The sequence below is a fragment of the Eubalaena glacialis genome, chromosome 5, assembly GCF_028564815.1.
Source record: "Eubalaena glacialis isolate mEubGla1 chromosome 5, mEubGla1.1.hap2.+ XY, whole genome shotgun sequence".
Classification (NCBI taxonomy): Eukaryota; Metazoa; Chordata; class Mammalia; order Artiodactyla; family Balaenidae; genus Eubalaena; species Eubalaena glacialis.
The window spans coordinates 125,878,272-125,904,937 of record NC_083720.1 but is presented as its reverse complement, the minus strand read 5'-3'; the positions used below and the strand labels follow the sequence as shown (position 1 = coordinate 125,904,937).

The 26,666-nt window shown below is 45.4% G+C and overlaps 1 pseudogene; it reads right to left on the bottom strand.

The window, feature by feature from the left end:
* Positions 1-22,814, bottom strand: part of LOC133091847 (transmembrane 9 superfamily member 1-like) — a 64,123-nt pseudogene extending 41,309 nt beyond the window's left edge.
* Between the last annotated feature and the right edge of the window lie 3,852 nt (positions 22,815-26,666).

Sequence of the window (26,666 nt, the reverse complement as noted above, 5' to 3'; positions counted from 1 at the left end):
ACTGTTGTGTATAAGCATTGTGTACTCAAATTTTTTTGTGGACACATAGTATGTATACAGTTGTGTATATGCATTGTGTACACAAATTCCTTTGTGAACACACATTATATACACAGTTGTGTATATATATTGTGTACACAAAGTTGCTTTGTGTACCCATATTCCATACACAGTTGCATACATAGGTGCTGTTCCCCCTGGGGGGGTGGTGCTTGGGCTGATTCAATCAGCCCCTTGGATAACGTTACTCCTATTATTAAATCAGTCCCCATAAATCAGGGAGGGGTGCTGTCCCCTCTGGGACAGTCTCTGAAATGCAGAATACACTTAGTTTTGTCTATCATCTCCTCTCCCAAATGGTTAGTTAGAGCACATGCTCAGAAAATTCTGGCCACTAGAACATCCTGGTCACACACCCATGAGTTGCTGTAGCTAAAGTTTGGTTAGGTAGGTAAGTGTCTCATTTCTCTGCCGTGTCCCCATTCCCTGGGGCACTTCCATGCCTCGGTCACATCTTCAGCACCAGTGGTGCTCTGCTCACCACCCCCAAACCCCCCTTCCCCCATTAAAATCTGTGGTCAACAAACTGTCCGGAAGTAAAGAATTCTAACAATGAAATCAAACACATAAATGACAAAAATCATGAATTGCACACCAAGTTATGTAGTTGACTCATAGCTTAATGAATATGTTCTTCCTCTGAGGACAGTGGATAGAAAGACATTTCTCAACTCCAAGAGGTCAAGCTGACAGGCCCACAGGAAAGAGCTGGTTTGGGAAGGAAGCCTTCTCCAAAATGACAAGTGACATCTTAGAAGGAGACCACCTACTTGTATTTCCAACATTTAGTTGTCTCAATGACCCTATCACCTCTGAAGTAGGTGGCCTTCCTCCTTTCCTCTCCAGGCCTCCTTCTATCCTTCCAGGGAAGTCACAATTTCCATTATCTGCCTTAAGTCTAGTATAGAATGTAGAAAGCCAGCTGTAGAACTGGTCTTTGTGGAAATATTGCTTTCAAATTCCTTCTATTCCAGACTTCATACACCTTATAAATATAAACAGAACAAGAAATTTAGCAATTTTATAGAAAGAGGACCTAATAAACATTAAACTCTAAACTTAACACTGTCCAATAGAAATATAATGCAAGCCACAAATGTGAGCCACATACGTAATTTTAAATTTTCTGGTAACCACATTAAGTAGAAAGAAACAAGTGGAATTCATTTTATTTATTTGTTTTATTATTATTATTTTAATTTATTTATTTAATTTACTTTTGGCTGTGTTGGGTCTTTGTTGTTGCGCGCAGGCTTTCTCTAGTTGCAGTGAGCGGGGACTACTCTTCGTTGCGGTGTGCGGGCTTTTCATTGCGGTGGCTTCTCTTGCTGCGGAGCACGGGCTCTAGGTGCGTGGGCTTCAGTAGTTGTGGCTCACGGGCTCTAGAGTGCAGGCTCAGTAGTTGTGGCGCACGGGCTTAGTTGCTCCACGGCATGTGGGATTTTCCCCGACCAGGGCTCGAACCGGTGTCCCCTGCATTAGCAGGCGGATTCTTAAGCGCTGCGCCACCAGGGAAGCCCGGAATTCATTTTAATAATATGTTATTCAACCCAGTGTTTTAAAAATACAACCATTTCAACAGGTAATCAACATAAAATTTTTGATGAGCTGTTTTATATATTTTTTCATATTAAGTCTTTGAATCCAGTTTTACACTTATGACACATGTCAGCTCAGGCTAGCCATTTGTACTACACTAGCCACTAGTACTACATTTCCAGTACTCCACTCCACTAGCTACATGTGGCTATTGGCTACGGAATTGAACTGTGCCTTCATATCTTTTCACATATTCTTCTAATTTTTCTGAAAAGTTACATGTGTTTTTGCATGTATCTAACCAGTTGTTCAAACTCTCTTGGATTCTTTTCCCCTGAATTACTGTGTATATGAACACATCACATATATTTATATGTGGCATGCATTATGCATATTTAAATATGTAATATATATTTATCTCTAAGACTGGTATGACCCATATAAATAGCCTACCATTTATAAAATCAATCTACTGATCTTCTGTTGTGTTACTATACTGACTGTATGGACACTCATCTATTGGACTTCTGGGTAATTTACCACTTTTCTCTGTTACAAGTATTACTGCTATGAATGTCTCTTTTTTTTTTTAGAGTGGAATTTGTTTTTTCTCTTTCTATCTTTGTCCTTTTTTTCCCTATTCTACTGTCTTTTTCAGGATTACAGAAAGTGAGATTGAGAAACCCTCTTTCTTCAGTTGGTCCAGGATCAACCAACTTTCCACTCTACAAGCACTACCTAGGGGCATCTCTGTCTTCTGTGATAAACTAAAATCAGTTACCAACCCTAGGCCCAAAGCGGTTAATTCATCAATGTGTAAAGAAGAAACAAAGGTGATGGGGGTGGGGGCTTGAAGGGTATAGAACAAACAGCTTCTTTCATAAAGGCTTTTGCAGGAGAAAAGCAAAGCCCCTTTCATTCTGAAGTATAAGGAGAGAGGATGTAGTAGCAATAGATAGGAAACACAGGCATGAATATGGATATAGTTTTCCACACGGCCCCACTGACTTAAAGACAACAATGAAAAGGCTATTATGGCTCCTATTACAAAGGTGATGGGCTGGATATAATTAGGGATTAAATCTGAAATTCCCAGTACCTACTCAGCATCTCGGGAACTTGACAAGCTGCCATCACTCCAAGATCCCTGGGAGGAGCAGTGTGGCTGGCTTAATCAAAGAGGGCATCAGTGGGGCCCGCTCATAACAAGCCACTTATCACAGCGCTAATGAACAGGGAGGCCTTCAAAGAGGGGAAGTGGAGCAGTGGTGTCACTTTCCCTTTGTTGTGTGCACATCAGCTGGCTTCTCCGCAAGGGCGGTGACTTGTCAGAAAGGAGACAAGTTGCTAGGTAACCAGGGAGTATGAGGGAAGCCCCCTCCCCCATCCCCAGGGAAGCAAAGTGCCAAGGGGGCTCCAAGAAGGATTTGTTGGTTAAAAAACAACCAAAAACAACTATAGCCTCAAACGTGGAAAGATTAACGGCTACCCTAAGGGGCAGCAGGCTACTTTTCTTTTCTTTTTCCAGAAGGGGAGGGCTAATTGGAAGAGAATTACGTGACCTGGGAGTCGAAGGAGAGGGAAGGAAAGGGAAGGGAAAAAGCCAGAGAGTACAGGGGGAACAAGTATTAAAAAGAGAGAGAGGGAGAAGATTGTGGGAAAGAAAGCCTCTCCATCAACTCTGGAAATGACCTTATTACAGGACAGTATACTGGGGCCACCATGAACTCCAGGGCCCTTAGAGGGTTAAGATAGTCTGTGCAAAAAACAAGCTAAAAAGTATGGTCTCTGTACCAGCCATGTCTTATCTGGAAACTTGTTGGAACATGTCAAGCCCCGACCCAGGCCTACTGCTTTAGCAACTGTGTTCTTTTTTAAAAATATTTATTTATTTATTTATTTATGGCTGCATTGGGTCTTAGTTGCGACGGCACTAGGGATCTTTCGTTGTGGTGCATGGGCTCTTTGTTGCAGTGCGCGGGTTTCTCTCTCTAGTTGTGGTGTGTGGGCTCAGTAGTTGCAGTGCACAGGCTCTCTAGTCGTGGCACACAGGCTCCAGAGTGCATGGGCTCTGTAGTTGCAGCGTGCAGGCTCTCTACTTGTGGTGCGTGGGCTCAGTAGTTGTGGCTCTCGTGGCTTAGTTGCCCTGTGGCACGTGGGATGTTAGTTCCCCCACCAGGGATTGAATCCGCATCCCCTGCATTGGAAGGCGGATTCTTAACCACTGGACCACCAGGGAAGTCCCACCAACTGTACTTCTAACAAGCCCTCCAGGTGATTCAGAAACATACTAGTTTGAGAGCCGCTGCTGCAATGGAATGAGAAGCTTTTGGAGGCGTGAGCAGGGGCATGTCAAAGCAAAGATTGCACCCTGCAAAGTTAAACAGGCAAGGAAAACTTCATTCAAAGCTATTGCAATAAGGGAGAGAGGCCAGAACTCAGTCTGAACTTAACTCCCCTGGATCAGAGGATGGAAGGGTTTTTAAATGTTGGGGTGAGCTAGTGGAAAACTACTGGGTGGTGTTAGGGCGCTGTCAAAGGCCATCTGTGTTTGCTCATAAACCTCTCCTGTCTTTTTTTTTTATATATATAAATTTATTTATTTAATTTATTTATTATTTCTGGCTGCATTGGGTCTTCGTTGCTGCACGCGGGCTTTCTCTAGTTGCAGCGAGCAGGGGCTACTCTTCGTTGTGGTGCGCGGGCTTCTCATTGAGGTGGCTTCTCTTGTTGCAGAGCACAGGCTCTAGGCGCATGGGCTTCAGTAGTTGCAGCACGCAGGCTCAGTAGTTGTGGCTTGTGGGCTCTAGAGCGCAGGCTCAGTAGTTGTGGCACACGGGCTTAGTTGTTCCATGGCCTGTGGGATCTTCCTGGACCAGGGTTCGAACCCATGTCCACTGCATTGGCAGGCGGATTCTTAACCACTGCACCACCAGGGAAGTCCCTCTCCTGTCTTTATGGCAGAAGTTAGCTTTACAACTGGGAGCAAGGTGTTCTCTGATGTTAGGCTTCTACCCTCCCTCAGAGGCTGAGAGATAGAGAAGTTGTCTCCTCTGATGATTACCTTTCAAAGAGATGGTCCACAGGTCCTAGAGAAGGCCATTCCTAGAGCCATATTGAAGGTGACAGGGATGAAAGGCAGTTTATTCCAGAAGGAGACTTCTTCAGGGTGATGGAGCAGGGAGAAGGATGGAGTGGCATGGCATGGAGAAAAGCAGGTCGTGCGGAGTCTTTTCTCTCGATGCTGCTGCTGGTTTCATTTCTTTCACGGGAAACCAGACAAGGGCACACAGAGAGGGAGGGCACACAGAGAGGGAGGGCACACAGAGAGGGAGGGCAGCTTGGGCTTGATTCGCCTGATTCTCTCGAAAGGTTTTCTGAAGAGCTGATAACATTCGCTTGGAACAAAGTGTCTGTGGTTAAGATAACAAGCCCACGGCTGTCCTAGTCAGCTTAAGCCAGGTCTTTACTGCTGCACCAACAATTGTAACTTCCCATAGGCCTACCTTTCAGGGACTTGGCCAAGATGAATTGCCTTCCAAGATGGATTTACTGGAAGGCTTCAATGCCTCTAACTGTGCGGTTCCTGCGGGGGGGTATGGCCACTCTTGTCTTTGAGCATTAGAAGTCCTGCCAGAAGGGCTGGCTTTCTTCCCACCACCATTGTCTGCCGTGGCTGTTCTTCTTCCACATAACTGGTGACCGAGCACGCAGCACTGATCAAGGCTGAACTGTTCCAAAGGACGAAGAGGCTTTTGCTAGTGACCTTTTAGACAGTCTGCCTCACTCCTCCCTTTTTTTCTTTTTCTCAGAATGGTAAGGAGACAGCTGTTCCTGGAAGCCTAGCCAAGGCCAGGCATGAGAGTGTGGCTAAGGCACTGTGGGAGGCTGTGTAGCTCCTGTATACCCAGTCCTGGTCACCACACATCCTACAGCACCATGGCTCAGCTGACCTGCCTCCTGCTCTGAACAAGGTGTAAGGCCACCAGGACCAAGGGCTCTGGTGCTTAAGGTTGGCTCAGCTGAAAGACACATGCACCCCAATGTTCATAGCAGCACTATTCACAATAGCCAAGACATGGAAGCAACCTAAGTGTCCATCAACAGATGACTGGATAAAGAAGATGTGGTACCTATATACAATGCAGTAATTACTCAGCCACAAAAAAGAATGAAATAATGCCATTTGCAGCAACATGGATGGACCTAGAGATTATCATACTAAGTGAAGTAGGTCAGAAAGAGAAAGACAAATACCATATGATCTCACTTATATGTGGAATCTAAAATATGACACAAATGAACTTATTTACAAAACAGAAACAGACTCACAGACATAGAGAACAGACTTGTGGTTGCCAAGGGAGAGGGGTGTGGGAGAAGGATGGAGTGGGAGTTTGGGATTAGCAGATGCAAACTATTATATATAGAATGGATAAACAATAAGGTCCTACTGTACAGCACAAGAAACTATATTCAATATGCTGTAAAAACCATAATGGAAAAGGGAAAAAAATTGGCTCAGTTGAGTACCAACCAATGTCTGCCACAGCCCATCTCATTTGTAAGATGCTCCTGGGCCAACCAGATGGTGATATTTAATAAATTAAAAAGGTGAGAATTCCCTGGCAGTCCAGTGGTTAGGACTCTGGGTTTTCACTGCCAAGGGCCTGGGTTCAATCCCTGGTTGGGGAACTAAGATCCTATAAGCCTCACAGCATGGCCAAAATAAATAAATAAGCTATGAAAATATCCATCATTATCACTTTACCCTGTAATCACTAGCTCATTTGTATCCCTAGACTGTGGGCTTCTTAAGGCAGGGCTGAATCCCAATAAATGCCTGTGTCGATGTATGAGTAAAAGAATGAAGGGGAGTCCCCAGGACTCCTTTTGTCCACTCTGTGGTTGTCTCTTACCATCCCTTTATTTTTCTGGGTTTTTTTAAAGAATTATTTTTTATTGAGGTAGAGTTGATTACAACATTACGTAAGCTTTAGGTGTAAAACACAGTGATTCACAATTTTAAAGGTTATGTTCTATTTATAGTTATAAAATATTAGCTATTTCCCCTGTGCTGTACAAAGTATCCTTGTAGCTTGTTTATTTTATACATAGTAGTTTGTACCTCTTAATCCCTTATCCCTATGTTGCCTCTGCCCTCTCTCTCCCCAGTGGTAACCATTAGTTTGGTCTCTATATCTGTGAGTCTGTTTCTTGTTTGTTATATTCACTAGTTTGTTTTATTTTTTAGATTCCACATAAGAGTGATATACGATATCTGTTTTTCTCTTTCTGACTTACTTCACTTAGTATGATAACCTCTGGGTCCATCCATGTTGTTGCAAATGGCATTATTTCGTCCTTTTTTATGGCTGAGTAGTATTCCAATGTGTATATGTACAACATTTTCTTTATCCATTCATCTGTTGATGGACAATTAGGTTCCTTCCATATCTTGGCTACTGTAAATAGGGCTGCTTACCATCTTTCATTTCAACCATAAAAATCTTTTTGAGCTCCAGAGACCAAAAAAAAAAAACCCAACAACAACAAAGCTGTGCTTTTTTCACCATTCTTTAAAGTTTGCGAAGTGTTACCGGAAGAACTATATGTAGACTGGCAATCTTGGTAACATTCATGGATATTAAATTAATAAAAAAAACTAAGTTAACCAGAGGAGAACATCATCTAGCACGTGGTAACACTTTTTGGTTGAACTACTAATAACCCAATGAATCCAGAGGAAACACCTATTTGTGAAAATGATTTACAAAAATGGCCAAACCAACATTTTAGAGTGTGAATTAGTCTAAGATAAAGGATTAATGCGACCACACCATAAATAATTCACCAAGGAAATTATTTAGTGAGTGCTTACCATGTGCATGGCAGGCACCTGACCAGACACAGAAATGCTAAGACCACATTTACCTCCTGCAGGTCTCTGCAAGCAAGATACCCTAATGATGAAGAAAGAAGCCCAGGGAGCCTGGAATTGTGCACATAAACATAACATTTCCAAGGCAAACGGTTTTTAGAGACCCATTTAAAAGACACTATTCTAAATAAATTTAAAACAAGAACAACAACATTAAATGGTTCCCGGGAATACCCTGGCAGTCCAGTTAAGACTCCACGCCCAGAAGCCTCCTCGCGGCCAAAAAAAACCCCACCCAACCAACCAAACAAACAAACCGCCCCCCGCCCCAAAATATATTAAATGGTTCCCATGTTAAACTGTTGGTTCTGAAGAACAAAGTTATTTTCCTTGTGATATAAACTCTCAACACAGCAAAACCAAAGGATGATCTGGAGAAACTAGTTTTAGCCATAAGAGGAAAAGATTGGAAACGAACCAAGCCATATCCCTCCGAAGTGTCTTTATTCCATCTAATTTTAAGGAACAAGCCGGGATGCTCTTGTAAGTATTTGCATGCAAAGTAGGCTTGAAATTGGCCTTGTTTAAACAAGTGCTCCTAGCAAGGCCTCCCTCCGTCGCCCACCCTTGGCATCAGGGACCTGCCGGCCATAAAAGAGGCAGCCACGTGAGCGTTGCAGCTGAAAAGAAGCCTCTGAGTCGCTCAACTGTTTAAGTAATTAATGCAGTTCTCCCGCTAAGGTTAGAAATGAAAGGAGGGGGGAACGAATTTGTGAGCGATCCACCACTTTGGGTCCATTATGTGCTTGCAAAGAGAGATGCAACGTCCCCACGCCCGCGTGCGGCTCTTCAAGCCTCTTGCGGAATCCTCCCTAATCCCAGGCATTCCCTGGAGCACAGCGAGGCCTTTGGCTGCAGAGCGGCTCTCAATGGGTCGATAACCACAGGAAAGACTCTATACATTTATTTATTTATTTATTTTTAATTTTAGCTGTGTTGGGTCTTCGTTGCTGCCCGCAGGCTTTCTCTAGTTGTGGCGGAGCGGGGGCTGCTCTTCGTTGCAGTGTGCGGGCTTCTCACTGCTGTGGCTTCTCTTGTTGCGGAGCACAGGCTCTAGGCGTGTGGGCTTCAGTAGCTGTGGCACGCAGGCTCAGCAGTTGTGGCTCGTGGGCTCTAGAGCGCAGGCTCAGTAGTTGTGGCGCACGGGCTTAGTTACTCCGCAGCATGTGGGATCTTCCCGGACCAGGGTTCGAACCCATGTCCCCTGCATTGGCAGGCGGATTCTAAACCACTGCGCCACCAGGGAAGTCCCAGGGAAGCTGCTTTTGATCCTGGCATAAATCAGAAGGAAAAAAACAAAACAAAACAAAAGAACAAAACCCACACCTCCCACCACAGAACTTTAGTTATCTAAACTGGGATGTTTAAAAACTAAGCAAACCTTTGAGAGGTCTATAAAGTGACCCAAGGTGAAGGCAGAGGGCTCCCAACTCAAACAATTGCTTTTGCTGGAGGCAGAGTATTTGCCGTAGTCTGACAGCCAGCCCCAGAGATCCAGGGAATGGGGAACAGCAAAGGGGGGCTGGGGAGGTGCATGGGCTGGCCAGGTGAGAGCCAGTGCCTTGTCGTGTGACAAATCCACCACTGTCACATTCCTCCCCTCTCCCTTTACACCACTAGAGCCAGACCTTTGCAAAATTATGAAGAGAAATCTAGGTTCAGCATCCTAGACAAACCTCCCCCCTTATTATTATTTATATTTATTATTATTAATTTTTTTTCCCTGTGTTAGTCTGCTTGGGCTGCCATAACAACCGTACCACAGGCTGGGTGACTTAAACAACTGAGATGAATTTTCTCATGAACCTGGAGGCTTGAAGTTCAAGATCAAGATGCTGGCAGGGTTGGTTTCTGGTGAGGCCTTTCTTCCTGGCTTGCAGACAGCCACCTGCTCTTGTGTCCTCACATGGCCTTACCTCTGTGCCTGTCAACTCCTCCTATCTCTTCCTCTTCTTATGAGGACACAAGCTCTATTGGATTAGGGCCCCACCCTTATGACCTCACTTAACCTAGTTGCCTACTTAGAGGGCCTATCTCCAAATTTAGTCACACTGGGGGGTTAGTGCTTCCACATATGGATTTGGGGGGCATACAATTCAGTCCATAGCACATCTCTTTCTTCTTCTTTTCACTTTAGCAGGCCTGTCCTTTTTACTTCTCTCCCCAAGACTCTTACCAAAATATTCACTCAGGAAAGGGCATAGTTGGCACTGCCCTAGGCATATGTGGGGGGCATGTAAAGAGGAGGTGCCCTTTGTTAGAGTCTCCTCAGATACCATGAGTGTAAAATAACTAGACTGCAGAGCAGAGTATGGACCCTGAGGAGTGCTGGAACTAAGTGGCTACTACACTGTCGTTCTCCTTTTCACATTTGGCTTCTAGAAAAAGACAGTCACACTTGTTTTATCCATTTTCTTACTCCCCTTCATCCCCTTCTTATTCCCCGCTTGGGTTCCACCACAATTCTGAAATGTTTTTTATTGAGATGGCTAAAAAGTGCCTACCAAGCACCTCCTTGCGTTACACTGTAAAGGAAAACCTGTTCCTATGGTTCTCTACTTTCACACTTCTGACACAAAATGTGGGCTTATTCCCATGCTGACCAATTCTGCAACACCAGCTGGGTGTCCTACAATTTAGTCCAGTTCTGACACTCCCTACCTAGAGCTGGCAACAGATTCCACAGGTAAGGGCTCAGTCCCACAAGACTGTCCCCATCCCCAGATGGCAATCGCAAGTCCAGATTGTCACCTGTGCTTTTGACCTACCAACTGTAGGTCGGAGGTTCCCACGATCTCCTCCTCCAGTTCCATTAATTTGCTAGAGCAGCTCACAGAACTCAGGAAAACAGTTTACTTACTAGGTTACCAGTTTATTATAAAAAGGTATGTCAGGAGCAGCCAGATGGAAAAGATGCATAGGGCAAAGTATGTAGGAAGGGGCATGGAGCCACTCTCCCTGCACCGCCATATGTTCACCAACCCAGAAGGTCAGCAACCTCCAATAGGTCACCAATAGCTCCAATGGCTCTGGAGCTATTTCAGGAACCAAGGCCAAAGACTAAATATTATAACAAAAGATGCTCCCATTCTCTTATCACTTAGGAAATTCCAAGGGTTTTAGGAGCCCTATGCCAGAAGACCAAACGTATATTTGTTATTATAAGTCATGATGTCATATACAACTATGCACATTTCATTCATTAATTTAAGCATGCATTCAACTGAGCACTGCATTTAGTCACAACCCACTTTCCCCAAGTCTGCATCCCTGGAGCCTTGCAGACAAATGTATCTTTGGTTCTTGGATCATCTCCTTATTAGACTGGGTTGTGCGATTGTACATACAATTTCTCTCCTCTTATATTTGAATTAGAAAAGTGCTTTTCAGATTTTAATCACTGTGGTTTGCATGATGTCATTTTAACTTGGGTAATAACAGGAAAGTGAAAAATTTGCTTTATTAGAATAAGGCCATGCCTGTTGCAACTTTGTATTTTGGGGAAGGGGCACAATTCCCCTTAGAGGTTGATGGCTCTTTTCTTTAGGAAAATACCTTGACAGGCCTTTTGGAAATAAAAGGTGGGACCCCTGTGGTGGCAAGGGTTGTGAAAGGACTGCACCACTGAATGTGTGTTCCCTGTATGTGAATTTAAGAGCATTATCCCGGATGCTTGCAATAAAAGGAGGTTGGGGGACCAGATGTCCCAAAGAGGAAGCAAAGTAGAGAAGGGTCTCTGTAGAGAGAGGTGACCTGAACAAAACTGGCAGAGTCAGGACCCAAGGGGAAAACTGGTCCTTGAGAAATTCCTATTAAGGACTCTAAGGCTTCACAGGTGATGTTCAGTTTTAAGTTATTTCTAGCCTTATGCTCTGCTATGTCTCCTCTTTTATCTACGAATAGTTGGTAAACGTCTGTTACACATAACAACTTTGTGCTAGTGGGGCTTGAGGAACAAGAGTAACCGTGGCCACCATCGAGGGTCATGGTGAGGGACAGGACAGCAGAGAGAGAAGAGGAGAGAACAAGCTGGAGCCCCGCTCTCCAAGGTTTAAGCAAGAGAGGAGAGACCCAGATCCTTTAGAGGTCTTAGGGTGGGTCTTCAATATCCACGTAGATAATCCACTCAACAGTAATCCCTCATCTCCTCATTTCCATTGATCTTGTCCTCCAGCCTGTCTCAGCCACTCACTCTCATGGTCTTATCAATTGCTGCATCTCTTCCTAAAGTTTGATTTCAAGCATCCTAATCCCTGATTAGCCTTGCATACCCTTTCGGCTCACTCCCTGTAGCACCTCTGCTCAAAAAATGATCAAGGACACATGGATTTTTAACCCACTGGCTTTCCCATCTTTGCATTGCTATTCACCCTTTCATAACCTCACTTATCTCTTAACCCAGCCGAGAGTCTTTGGGTCATTCTTAAAATCATCTTCAGCTCTTCCTTCCATCGGTTTTTCTTGGCAAGACTCCAGTGCTACTTAGATCCAACTCTCTGCCTATTCTCTGTCTACACCTGAAGAAAGCTGAAGGCTACTGGGAACAATCGCATGCTCTGCTGATTGGTCTCTCTTTAACTTTATGAACTCAAACTTCAAGTGGGCTGTTATCAGTCTGGGTCCAGCCAGGCAAAAAGAACCTAAGTGTTTAAAAGAGTGGGAATCTGATACAGGGAATTGGTTCTGTAAGTGATGGTCAGACTGAGAAGTCCAGATCGCCGGAGAGGCAACCCGAAGATTAGCAGTAGCATGGAGCTCTACCAGCCTTAGGTTGGAGACAAAGATGGAGACAGCATCACCAGGGCCCAGGACCAAAGTCACTGGGTGACAGGTGACCACGGTAGGAATGTTCAGAGAGAGCCAAGATGAGATGGTATAGTGCGCGTGGATCAGTCCCCTGCAATAGTTTGTTCTCACTAAAATAGACACTTATCCTGGATACAGATTTGCCTTCCCTGCCTGAGATACATCTGCCCAAACCACATGCAGCCGGACTCACAACTATTGCATATACGCACTTGTGGCTCCAGCATCATATAACTCTACTGCACCATGATATAACACGTGAGTACAGAAATCTGAGGTCTTGAAGAAGGCAATAAAACCCTTAAGAGGGCTGAGTAGGGGCTGGGTTGAGAATTACTTAGGTTATCAAACTAGTGTTAGTTTTCCCTCTGAGGGGACAGAAGAGCAGTCTGAGGACAAGAAGGTGCTGGAGATCCATAGCTGTCAAATGACCACACAATCATTCCCCAGCTGAGGGCAACCCAGCCCTCAGTCTCTGGTCATGTTGGCCACTGTCAAACGGGAGCTGCCTTCTTTATTTTCTAATTAGGCATTTCTCTTGCCTTTCCTCCACAATTCTCCCTTGGGGAAGAGACGACCTCTTCGGGATTTCTTAATTCTCTATGAATTTCTTCTAAATGAGGCTCCATGTAGCCTGGCTTGGGGGCATTCCCAGATTCAACAGACCCTCTGGCCTAATCTTTCAACCTGGGGACAACTATGCCATCCCTACAGCCACCCAGGGTGTGTCGGGTAGATCCAGGTTGCCATCCAAGAGCTGTCTCCCAGGTAGACAGACCCCAGGGAAGAAGGGAGCTCTGTGAGCTCTGGGAGTGCACTGCATTTGGGGGTGTTCAAAAGAGAGAGATGAGGGGAAACTGCTTTTCAAAGGGAAGTAGACATGCACCCCAATGTTCACAGCAGCACTATGTACAATAGCCAAGACATGGAAACAACCTAAATATCCATCAACAGAGGAATGGATAAAGAAGATGTGGTATATATATATATAATGGAATATTACTCAGCCACAGAAAAGAATGAAATAATGCCATTTGCAGCAACATGGATAGACCTAGAGATCATCACACTTAGTGAAGTTAGTCAGTCAGAGAAAGACAAATATATGATATCACTTATGCGGAATCTAAAAAAACAATACAAACGAATCTATATACAAAACAGATACAGACTCACAGACAGAAAACAAACTTGTGGTTGCAAAAGGAGAATGTGAGGGGAGGGATAAATTAGGAGTATGGAATTGACAGATACAAACTATTATACATCAAATAGACAAGCAACAGGATTTACTGTATGGCACAGGGAACTATATTCAGTATTTTGTAATAACTTATAATGGAAAATGAATCTGACAAAAAAAAAAATGTAACCAAATCACTTTGCTGAACATCTGAAATGAACACAATACTGTAAATCACTATACTTCAATAATAAAAAAAAAAGAATAGTAATGCACACACAGAATAAAATGAGACCGCTTTATGTGCTCTAGTCCAATCTGGCTTGTGTCCTTAGAAGAAGAGAGTAGGACACACGGAGAGACCTGGGATGCTCCCACAGGGAAATGGCCATGTGAGGACACAGCAAGCCACAGAGAGAGGCCTCAGAAGGAAACAAACTGTCCTCACCTTGGCCTTGGCCTTCCAGCCCCCAGAACTGTGATACTTTGTTATGGCAGCCAAGCAGACTAAGATAGGTCCTTTAGATTTGGGGGGCGGGGGGGGGGTCGTGGGAACGCTGTGATGGTCCACGGGTGGGAAGGGTCTGTGTGGGAAATGGCCCACCAGTCGCTCTGGGGACCGGCTGCAGGCCCCGACTCTGCACCACCCAGCCTGCCTGCTGCCCTCTCTCTTCAGGACACACTATTCCCTGATGTGGGTGGGACTCGTGCCCTGGTGTCAGAGTTGGAGAGAAAATAGAATCGAGATGTGGGTTAGCAGTAGGATGGGGAAGGAAGAAAAAAGCAAATTCATTTATAGTCTGTGGAGAGCCAACCAAGGATCCCGGTGGGAAACAGGGCCGGGCAGAAGGCTCCGCTTTCCTAAATAGAACTCTGTTTTGACACTCTCCCTGCAGCTGTTCCACCCCACGCTTGTCTGTCTCGCCAAGGGCGCCGGTAAAAAGCAGCAGGACTTTAGCCTCTCACGGCGCCACCTGGTGGCGCGCAGGGAGAGGTACAGTGGTTCTTGTGCCCACAGCCCGGTCTCCCCACAACCAGAGAAATGCCTTCTGTTCTTTAAGAGTAATAGAGGGGTGGGAAGCAGCCTCGGGGCGCAGGGAGATCAGCTCGGTGCTTTGTGACCACCTAGAGGGGTGGGATAGGGAGGGTGGGAGGGAGACGCAAGCGGGAGGGGATATGGGGACATATGTATATGTATGACTGATTCACTTTGTTATAGATCAGAAACTAACACACCATGGTAAAGCAATTATACTCCAATAAAGATGTTTAAAAAAAAAAGTAATAGAGGGGTGGATACAAAGACTCTAGGGAAGAAAGGGATGATGCAAACAGCACTGGACTGGAGTGAAAAATGGACTCTGGCTTTGAATCTTATTAGCTGCACAATCTTGGGCACGTTAATGAATCTCTTTGTGCCTCAGTTTCTTCATGTAAAAAATATGGGTGACTAATACCAACAGGATTTTGTACGGATTCATTGTGATAAAGCCCCCCAGAACAGGAAAGTGGTGCCTCAGTGAATGCTTCATCCCTCCTTTTCTTCATTCCTCCTTGTATTCTGCCCCCCACCGCCCCCCCCACTACCCCAACACGATTTTGTAAATAATCAAAAGTTATTACTGCTGCAGGCACCGCCTTTTTCATTTTAGGGGAGGAGTTGAGGGAAGAGGGTCTGGAAGAACCTGAAACTGTGTGTTGGGAGAGCAGCAGGGAGTGGGTCCCGGGAGTCCCAGCTGAGACTGGGAGAACCCCAGGCTCTGCCCTCACAGGAATCAGAGTAGCTCAGACCTGTCCTTAGACCTGACCTTGACTTCTTGTTTCAGAAGAGGATCCTGCCTACCTGTGGTAGGGAACAGGAGGTGGCTGGCTCCCATCACCTCAGGCATCCAGGCACTGGTGATTGTTTTGCATTATTTCTTTGTGAGATCTCCTCCAGGCCTAGGAATATTATAAATCCGTGAACTAAAGCAACATTGACAAGAACATCAGTCAAAAGAACCAATTATCTAAACATGCAGTGCAAAACAGGCTAACATCTTGCATATACAGAACATTTGCAATTTGGGTTAAAAAGTGAGAGGGAGGAGAAAGAAGAGCGCTGCATGCTGAGAAAGGATTCCAACATGTTAAAGGTAACTAAAATATTTTCCCCACGCATTAAAAATAATGATAATAAGTAAACCTGATGGTATCTCTCCTGCCAGCACTGGGATATAGGGCATGTGTTTATATATGGCAGCTCTTGCAGACGCCGTGTTCTTTCCTGGAGGCTCCCTTTGCCTTCTCTAACACACTAGCCTTGAAATACATAATTCAGCCGGACAAGGGTCCCAAACAGAGACCTGGAAAATATTCATCTCACATGAAAGAAGATTCAGGGACAGGCTCTTAAGCACTCTTGGGGCCCAGGAGTCTTAAGATCAATGACTTTGAGCGTCTTTCGTGTTCTGGGCTCCTACTTCTTGCCATATCCAATGCACACACAGGTACCTCGAACTGAGCCCCCTCCTTTTATCCAGTTCCTCTCAGTAAATTGCACTAATGATTTCAATTAAAATCGTTAATCTACCTGGTTGCTCAAGTCAGAAACCAGAAATGTGAGAATCCTTATCTCCTGCCTTCCCGCTGCCTCACCCCTGTATCAGACATATTAGCACACCGTGCCTGATGCCTTGACCTTCTGTCTCTCCTGAATCCTCGGCCACATGCTCTACCTAGGCTCCACTGTGGTTGGCTGACTCCCTGTGGGGTATCTGTAATCTGCCATCTGAGGGCCCCCAGCCATACTGCTGCTGTCCCTGGCTCCTGTCTGAAGTGCCACATGGCAGGGTTTAGGGTGATGTCAGGGGGCCAAATGATGCAAACGAGAAGGCTGAGTCATTAACCTGTAACAAGGGTGTTCCAGTGACTTTGGGGGTGACAAATTACCCCAAAGTTCAGGGGCTTAAAACAATCATTTAATTAGGCTCGTGGATTATGAAGGTCAGTAGGGCACAGTAGGGCTGGCCTGTCTCTGCTCCCTGATGTCTGAAGCCAGAGCTGAGTGACTCATGGCTATGAGTGACCCTATGCTCGTGCAATAGAATCATCTGAAAGTATCTTCACACCTAGGGCTGGCAGTGCATGCTGGCTGTTGACAAGGTCTTTGGTTGGAGCTATGAAGCAGAGCCCCTCCACCTGGGCTCTTCATCCCAGCACAGTGGCTTTAGGGTCATCAACTCCTTACAGGACAGCCAAGGACTCCAAGCACAGGTGCTCCAGTGAGCAAGGCAGAACCCTCATGGCTTTTTATGACCTAGCTTTGGAAGTCCTACAGCATCACTTCTGCTGTGTTCTCCTGGATACGAGTGAGTAATTCAGGCCAGTCCAGATTCACGATAGAGGATACAGTTCCCACCTCATGATGGGAGAAACTTGCAGATGTGTTTTAATGGGAGAATTTGAAGATATATTTTAAAACTGCCACGGGGGAAATTTTGACCAGTGAGAGATGGGAGATAGAAGCTATATTCTCCTTTCTCTCTCCAGTGGACTGTTCTAAGGTGCAGTTACTCCAGCACCCCATCCAAAGATATCCTGGGTGGCTGGCTGGGTGCCTGTTCAGCGACTAGCTGTGTCTCATCACAGCTCCTCTGAAGCAGCGGTCTGGGTGGAAACGCACTGCTTCCCGTCATTCTGCCTTACTTCCCTTTCCCTCACTCTTGCTGCCCTGGTACCGTGCCGTCCAAGTAAAGCATCAGCATTTAAGCCTTGCCTCGGGCTTTGTTGCTTTCAAGGGCATGGGCTAAGATACTCACCACAACCAATCTGTCACCCAATCCCACTGATTTATTCTTTTAAGTATCTTTCTCATCCATTCACTTTTCTCCATCCACACCGACATTCCCCAAGGCTGGGCCACATCTTCTCTTGCCCAGACCACAATAGATCTTCCCAACAGATCGCTTTAGATCTACACTAATAGTTCTCCCCCATCAGTCCACACTGAAGTCAGAGTGATCTTTTTGAAACAAATCTCATCGCCAAACCTCCCAGCCTAAAACCCCTGCATGGCTCCTTGATCCTCATTCTAAAATAGGGCTTTTCCTCTGCAGCATCGTTGACATCTTGAGTGGGAGAACTCTTTGCTGTGGGGCTGCCCTGTGCAACGTAGGATATTTAGCAGCATCCCTGGTCTCTACTCACCAGATGCCAGTAGCAGCCTACTCCCAGTTGTGACAAGGAAAAATGTCCCTGGAGGGGAGGGAGGCAAAATGGTCTCGGTCGAGAAGCTCTGGTCTCAAGTAAGCATTCCTGACATCGCCCTGCATGGACTGGCCCTGGCTCACCAGATGCCACCCTCTCCCAGGTCTTTATGTAACAGCCAAGGCTAGACTTCTCTCGGCATCCTCTGAACCATGCCAGGGCCTTTCCCTATTCAGGCCTTTTTACTGCTGTTCCTCAGCCTGGAACATCCCCTTTTCTCCTGCCTATCCGCCCTCGATACACACACCTGCATAGCACTCATCTGGCTCACACGTCATTATCAGTCCTCAGCTAAAATGGCACTTTTGTGAAGACTCCTCTGGCCTCCCAGACTAGGTTAGTCCCCTGAGGCATGCTCCCGTGGCATCAGCGACCAAGCACTTACAGCATTCATCACAGTGATGGTGAATTAATTAGCCCTGGGAAGCCCTGTTAATGCTTCTCCTCAAGCCTCTGTAAACTCCACCAGAGCGTGATGCTGTCATCCTGCTCAGCCCCGTATCCCAGTACTTAGCACAGAGCTTGGCGAGTGGTAGGTGCTCGGCGCATTTGGGAATGAATGAATGAATGAATGAATGAACGGACAAATACTACTTACGTGTATTCTTGAGAATCTTCACATTCCTTCCTTTCCTTGCTTTAGATTTTCCTCTGTCGCTATGAAGCGGGACTCTCACTGCATGTGTGGGTGAAAGCCCTGTTCTCTGATGTTTTATCAGCCAGACTCTCTGCCTGATCCTGAGAATCTTTCCAGACTCTGCTCAGTTCTTTGACCTGCTCCTCTACAAAGAATTTATGTAAAGTACTTTGCAGAGTACTTTTAAATTTTACTAAACTATTCTAGAAGCCAGAGGTACACTGAAGGATCAAAGTCCAAGATGTGGTATTTGATTCCTCAAAATATTTACCAAAAGATGGAATCTCCTCTCTTGGTTGCTTGTCCATCAAATGGGACTTCTTTTGTCTTTTCTCACCTCTCACTCCTGACTACCTCCTGCAGGGATGCCAAATGTGACGTGTTGCGTCCTGCTTTGCACCGTTTCTCAATGGAGTGTAAGCCTTTAGGGTAGAGTCTGTGTTTGGCTTGTGTCTAGTTTTGAGTGGGTCAGGACTAAGGGTTAAATTCTGGTCATTTTACATTTAAGCACCAGTGGGTTTTGTTCCTATCACAAGCTCTTGCTGGAAAGTGTCAATATGTTGATTTCTGAAAACCTGACATTTTTTAGGGCATCCTTTAGAAGTGATTCTGGCAAACAGTTTCTGTTAACTGACTTGTTCCAGTTTTGCTGATGTGCATTCTCAGGGCCTCTGGAAAGCTGGAGGAGAAAGTTTAACTGAGCCGGGAGGCTGGCCCATGGTGACGCTCCAGCTTCCTCCCAAGGTTGCTGAATCCCTGATTTCTTGTAACCCTGGGATTTACTCCCCCTAGTGGTTTGACGAAATATAACTTCTCTCGATGGAAAGGACAAAGTTTCAGCTACAACACTCCCAGCTCTGAATGTGTGGCTGCTCAGAATCTTCCGAATGCAAATCAGGGATGAAAAGAGATGATAAGCCGATGGGTCCTCTGAGAAGAGGATGGGAAATCGGCTCATGGAGGTGGGAGACGCAGAGGGCAGAGGAAGCTGTTTTGTCTAAAATTCTGGTCCCAGAAACTGCCAGAGACGGAAATCCCGAGGATGCTTTGCTAACGAAGTTCCAGAAACAAAGGCGAGAACCAGACACAATCTAAGGTAAAGCAGGAGGGATAAAAAAGAAGAAAGAAAGGAAGAGAAAAGGAAAGTGAAAATCAGGCATCCAATCTTTGAAATTCCTTATCCTCTTGCTAAGGTAGCAGAACAAAGCAGTCATAGGCCTTCATGCCTAGGTTCGTGTCACGCTAGGGTTTTCCTGTTTGGGGGTGACCCCAAGGTGGCTGTCCACTAGCATGTGGGACCCTGTGGCAGCTGACTACCGTGAGAGATGTCTTTCTCTTCCATTATAGTGATAATATCCTGTTAATCAAAGAGTCTCTTCTTTCCAGTTTAAAAGTAGCAACCCCATGCTTGTGGCTCACCTGACTGCATGGGGATGGCTGGTGAATACAGACAAAACACAAGACCTGGATTATCTACAAAATACAAGCATATCCCTCACCCATCACTCCTAAACAATGATAGACACAGGCTTTAGGGATATTAACTCGGGGACAGGCTTGTGAATTGGACGTGGCCAGTTACCCAGAAATATGTATACTATATATATGTATGTAGGTATATATATATATATGTGTATATATATATATATATAAAATATATATATATATATATATTCTTTTTCAGATTCTTTTCCATTATAGGTTATTGCAAGGTATTGAATATAGTTCCCTGTGCTATACAGTAGGTCTTTGTCATTTATCTATTTTATATATAGTAGTGTGTGTCTGTTAATCCCAAGCTCCTAATTTATTTTGTTATATTTCTTCTTCTGCAGGACCTGACTGGGCCTTCGATCTGATAGATGGGTGTCTTGTGAGTCATGTTGGCCCAGGCTGGGCTGTGAGGCAATTACCATGGTTTGGTGTGTCAGGCCCGTGGTGGATTTAGTGCCACATTTCAAAGGCCGAGCTGCTTTTAACTGTTTGTTCTTAATCTGCGACCTTTTGTGTTTTCTCATCAAGAGGGGGAATAGCTGCCCTTTCCTTTGCTTTAACAAGCCCCGGAGAGACAGGAGGGGAAGCCACAGTCCCCCCTTTTTCTGAAGTAGCCCAATCACACTGTACCCTCTGCATGCTAGATTTCTGTCCCGCCTACATAGGATAGGATGCCTAGTGAAGGAACCGGGCAATGCATGAGAGACGAACTAACATTTACGCCTTCAGGACAAGCCAAAGAGAAACGTCGTGTTTTAGTTCAGAGGAGGCGAGCTCTCTTCCTTTCGTGTGTAGAAATCTCAGTAAGTTTTCGGAGGCAGTAGCTGGCCGTGCTGATGTCACAAAATCCAAGAGATTTCTTAGTTAAATTCGTGTCTATTTCAAAAGCGCCTTTGGTGATTCTAAAGTGAGAACTGCCAAGTCTCGATGGACATCAAAACCAGTTAGCGGGCCAGTACTGGTGGACCTGATGAGGAATTAGCTGAGACACCGGCTCCAGCCAGACTGCTCTCCACTGAGAGCTCGGAGCTCCCCTTCTCCCCCACCCCAGCCTCGATTTCTCTCCTGTGTCTGTCTTTTCCTCCTTCCTCCACCCAGGCACCCCCCCCCCCAAAGTCCTGCCGTGGAAATCTCCCTCCATTTCTCCCGGGCTGCACCCTGAGGCCCCCAGGATCCCGTTACTCCCACCCTCACCTCTTCCCTCCTGCTACTGCAGAACCTTCCATACCCATTCCTCTTCCTTCCCGGGCTCCAAGGACACCCACTTTGGCTTCCACCAGCTGGTTCATTCCCCCAACCGCACCCCAAGATGGTGTGTGATCGTTCCTCTTTGGGAAGCAGTGAGATGGAGTGACTAGACCAGCTTCCCAAAGCTCTCTGGGTCTCAGTGTCCTTACCTGTAAACTGAGAATAATTTACAACTTTAGAGCAGTGTTGTGTGAGTTATGTGAGCCTGTGGATGGATGCTTAACCAACGTGAAATTGATGTTCAAAAACGGATCCTGAATGAGGCCTAGAAATCTGAGTGTTTATATCACCTCAGGTGATGGTGGCAGGTGGTGAGGACCACCCTGAGAAACACTGATTAAGACGGTGGTTCTCTACCTTGGCCGTGCACTAGAATCAGCTGGGGAGTTTTTAAAAAGTTCAGGTGCCTGGGTCGAACCTGAGATCAATTAAATCAGAATTGCTTTTGGTGGGGAAAGCTAAGCGCCAGTATTTTTAATGACCCCCAGGTGATTCCATTGTACAGCCAAAGTTAAGCACAAAGGCTTTGGGAGCAGCAGGGCTGGGCTGTACTGACCTTGGGCCAGTCACTAACCCCTGAGCCTCTGTTTCTCCATCTGAACAATGGGAATAAAACACGTGCTTCATTGTTGATTAGGCAGATTAGTTGAGACATTTCTGCATGGGGCCTGGCACAGTGCTCGAAACTTCCCTTCTGTTGAGTGGAATTGGGAGCTGGGGTGGTGGATATCAGAGCCCCCGTCAGACTGAGGCCCGTCCAGGGTGTCTCAGCCCTCTGGGCCCAGGGTCCTCCTGCCTCTTGCTGCTGTGGTCCCAGCAAGTATATATGAATCCAGCTCTGAGCATGGCCCACAGGGAGCCTGGCTTCTCTCCATGGGGGGTGGGCAGGGAGTGTTTGCCAACAGCCCTCTTTTAAAAGTGCTTCATTTCAAATGCTATTCGGTTTAAAAAAATTTACTAATGATTAAACGGAAGAGGCAAATGAAGTGTTAGTTCCCTTGTTGTTGTTCAACTGCCAATATGCAGCATGTTACCTCACTTATGGGTTACAATTTTCTTAACCGTGAAGCCACCTGAGAACATGGCCACCATTTATAATGTTATTTTTGTGAGAATATGTGCCTTGAGGTCCAAACATTCAGTTTACAAATCCCCTTTGGAGACATGAGGGTAGAATGCGTGTGTGTGTGTGTGTGTGTGTGAGTGTGCATATTTATGAGAATGTGAGTGTGTAGGAATGTATGTGAATCTGTACATGAGTGTGTTTATGTATGTGTGCACGTGTGTGTGTGTGTGTGTGTGTGTGTGTAGGGCTGCGTGTGCTGGGGCTTGTCAACGAGAATTTCTAATTCCCCTCCCCGGTCTCTAGATTCTGCTTTACTTTATCCTCTCCCAAGCCTTATGTACACTTAAGACAACTCAGGTTCAGACCTATTACTGTCAAAAGCCGTTCTGAAGCAATTCAAGTGCTCTGTTTCCATTCTTCTGGGAAATTATAACGGCATCCTGTGATCATCACTGCTTTGTACCGGGCCCTTCCCGACAAATAGATCTTGTTTCTTCTGTGTCCACCAGGCCTGAGGGCACGGAGGGGGTGGCAGAGAGACCTCGTGGACGCCCTGCCACGTGCCACGTTCTGTGCTGTTTGCTTCCCGCATGTTATTTCATTAAGTCATCAGAGGGACCCTGTGTGGTTGGTCCTATTATTTCCCTTTGAGAAAACAGGTCTGGGGATGTTTAGCGACTCGCCAACACCATCCAGGGACGTGAGCCTAGATCACTAGCTGAAAGCTTGTGCTCTTCTCACTGCACTACCCTGGGGACTGATCTTTAGTTTCCTTTCCTTTCTGCTCCCCTTTGGTCTCTGCCTTTGAGCCTGGATGGGACATTCCTGGTGTTGGATGACTGTCAGTTTCTGCCTGCGGCTTGGTGTAGCCTACTGTAATCCTCTGCCCTGTGCCCCGCCCATCCCAGGGCAAAGGGCTCCCCAATGTCGGAAATGCCTGAGCACCCTGTAGCTTGATTTCCACACCCAGGGTCACAGAGCAAAGTGGTCCAGCTTCTGAAGGGGGAGAAAATGTTCCGCAGGACCGCTGCAATTCCCTGAATTTTTGCAACATGTAGGCTGGGGCATAATTTCTCAAGTTTGGTTCATCTGAGCTTTGTTTAAACAACTGCTGCGTTGTTAAGGTGTTTTCAATTGGTCAGGACTTCCAGCAAGAGAATGAAATAAACGCTAGGCACGTGGAAACCCTTTTCTGGGCTAGTTTTCAATCAGGAGTATTATGGTCCTTGATAATTGTGATCACTGACGGTTTCTGGGCATCCTCGGGCAGGCGGTGTGTTTTCTGTCTCTCTGCGGCCAGGCCTGTTGGCAGCAGAGACGGCTTGCCGTAGTGCCAGTGGAAACCAGGACAATAAGCTGTCATTTTTTGGAGGGACAGGGATAGAACACAGAGGGTGAAGTCAGGGAATAATTGGCGGGGATGCAATTGGTCTGAGAGAACATGTCTATAGTTATATATATATATCTTTTCATCTACCAGCAAAATTATTCAGAAATAGATACATTTAGAGTTTACATTTCACAACAACAGTTCTTTCATGTGGTTCGGGGTTGTTTTTATATTACCAAACTTTTCTCTGGTTTGCCTTATCCAGAGTATAATTTTGGTAACAAACACTGATTAACTAATAAGCTAAACTCTCACAAACGCTTGTAGTTTTTTTGAGTTTATATAGGGAATATAAACCTCTTAAAAACATTTTACTATAATTACCGATATGTTGTTTCTCCTCTCGTTTTTCTTTTCTTACTAAAATATAAGGACTAGGACCCATACTGGACGCATCTATGTGTATTACCTTCAGGGAAAATGCTTTTCACCTTCCACCCATCCAGGGGAGATATAGAGAGAAGCTCAGATTTTTGTTAGTTTGTTAAATGCTATGGCAGTGTTTCAACTGTGGAGTCATCTGGAAGTTTTATCACCACAGAAGGTGATGAACGTTTTGTTATCCAAAGTTCCATTGTTTCGTATCTTCCTAGAGGCAGAAACCACACCAGCTTTCAAGATCTACTGAAGTAGGTTACACATGAATGCACAGGGTTTCAAAGTACATGAGGCACTTTTTGTTGTATCAACCATCTCTAAGGTTGGGGGATTGACTGGGATTGGCTGAGAGAAGTCAGTAGGGAAACTCAGGATTTGTCCAGAAAGTGGGAAGAAAGCAATTCAGTGGGAACCAAAGGTCACTCTGGAGTTGTGGGGGTTTTTTTTGTTCTTTTTTTTTAATTTTAATTTTTTGGCTGCACCGCACGGCCTGTGGGATCTTAGTTCCCCGACCAGGGATTGAAACCGTGCCCCCTGCAGTGGAAGCACAGAATCCTAACCACTGGTCCGCCAGTGAATTCCCAGGGAGTTGTGTTTTTAAAACTAGTTCCCTAGTATGGACGTACCCAAGATTCTCAAAACAGCAGCTCTAAACACCCAACGGTTGTGGCCATCAGCCAGGAGCCCCATTCCCTTGCTCACCTCTTCCTCCCGCTATTTCTCTTTCTCGGAGCAGGTTTCTTACTTGGAGAGCCTCTGCCTGCCCACAGGCCCAGCCCAGACCTCTCCTTCGAGGCCCGTCATTTGGGAAGGTTATTTTAGTAGATGGTTGATGTGGTTCAGGGTGGCTGCCTCGCAGTTTAGAATCCCTGCCGTGTACTGAAGGCCAAAACCATTCAATCAAATACACAAGAACGTTTTGGTGCTGTCCTGGGCTTCTAGGATCTGTCTTCTTACAGAGTCTTAGTCTTCAGTGGTTTCAGGAACACATGAGAACAGAGGCAACATGAAGAGACCAATAGGGCACTGGGAGCAGACCTGGTTTGCAACTATTTGTAAATTAATCTCTGATTCCCTGTTGTTAAAAACAAAGCAACAGGCCCCAAATGGAGTCACTTATGCTAAGCCCCATGTCACCAAACCAGACATAACTTTCAGTTTTGGAATCTTCCAGAAATGGAATCTTAAACCAGTCAATCAGGAATTGCTTGATCAGCAACCCTTAGGTAAACTGCCTGATAGACTCCTGCCATTCTCTAAAGGAAAGTACCTTGCAATAACTAATTCACTTTTTGCCAAGTATAACTTCCTTGTTCCTGCTCCCTTCTGCCTATAAATGTGTTTCATTTTGTACCACTCCTCAGAGCTCCTTTTTGTCTGCTAGGTTGGATGCTGCTTGATTCATGAATCACTGAATAAAGACCTTTAAAATGAACTCAGTTGGATTTTGTTTTTCAACACCATACATGTGTGGTTCTTTGAATTCTCCCTAAAATGTCGTACTGGTTCCCTCATTAATGAATTCAATAAAATCTTTGATGTGTTTTCATTTTATATTTGTACAAGAGACATGACTTTTACCTTTTAAAAAATATCTTTTAACATTAGGTACCTAATATGCTAAGTAGTTTTCTAGATACTTTATGTGTTTATTTAACAAACACACAGAACACATTTTTAGATACCGTGTGCTGTTTTAAGTGCTTTATAAATGTTAACTAAGTCAATCCTCAAAGCAGCCCTATCTCATCTAAACTTCCCTTCACCCATCATTAGCCCATCTTATCAAACTGAGGTTCAACTTCTGCCCAAAGATGTGTCATCCTTCAGTGTCTGGGTTGGGAGCCCAGGAGCAGGCTTGTGTGGGCCCACGGGAAAGACTCACCAGCTTTCCCGTGGGCACTGGGGCTCCCTCTAAGTGAGTTGAAGGGTGGGACAATGAAGGGACCCCGATTTTGTTTGGTGGGAAGCTGAGTTGTTAAAGAACAATACAATTGTGTTGGGGGGGGTGCTGTGATGAATAGGTTCTGCAGAAGAAGCCACCAGCTGTGGAAAGACAGCTCTACCTGGGCGGTGTGGGGCGTTGCTCTGGAATGGAGAGGCCCTGGGCCGGCATGGAGACCATGTGCGCTGTGTTTACTATATAAAAACACTGGCCTACTTCTTTCCTCAAGGGCCCTCTTCCTTCTCAGAACATATACCCTAATGTATTTTTTTTTTTAAATCTGTGGTACAAACTTCCAGTTATAAGATAAATAAGTCCTGGGGGATGTAACATACAGAATGATGACTATAGGTAACAATTCTGTACTGTATACCTGAAAGTTGCTAAGAAAGTAGATCATAAAAGTTTTCAGCACAAGAAAAAAACTGTAATTATGTGAGGTGACGGGTGTTAACCTAAACTTATTGTGGTGATCGTTTTGCAGTATATACATGTATCAAGTCATTATGTTGTACATCTGAAACGAAGACAATGCTATATGTCAATTATATCTCAACTAAAAAAATGTATGGTCACCACGATGATGGGAGAGTTGGGGTGACAGTGGGAGGAAGCCTGGCAGGGGGCTTAGGGCACTGTTGGAATCTGCTGGACACGGGTTCAAATCCTAGGTCTTCCATTTACTAGGGAATAAAGTTAGAATCGGCTTAAATTAGCATGTTAATCTCAGT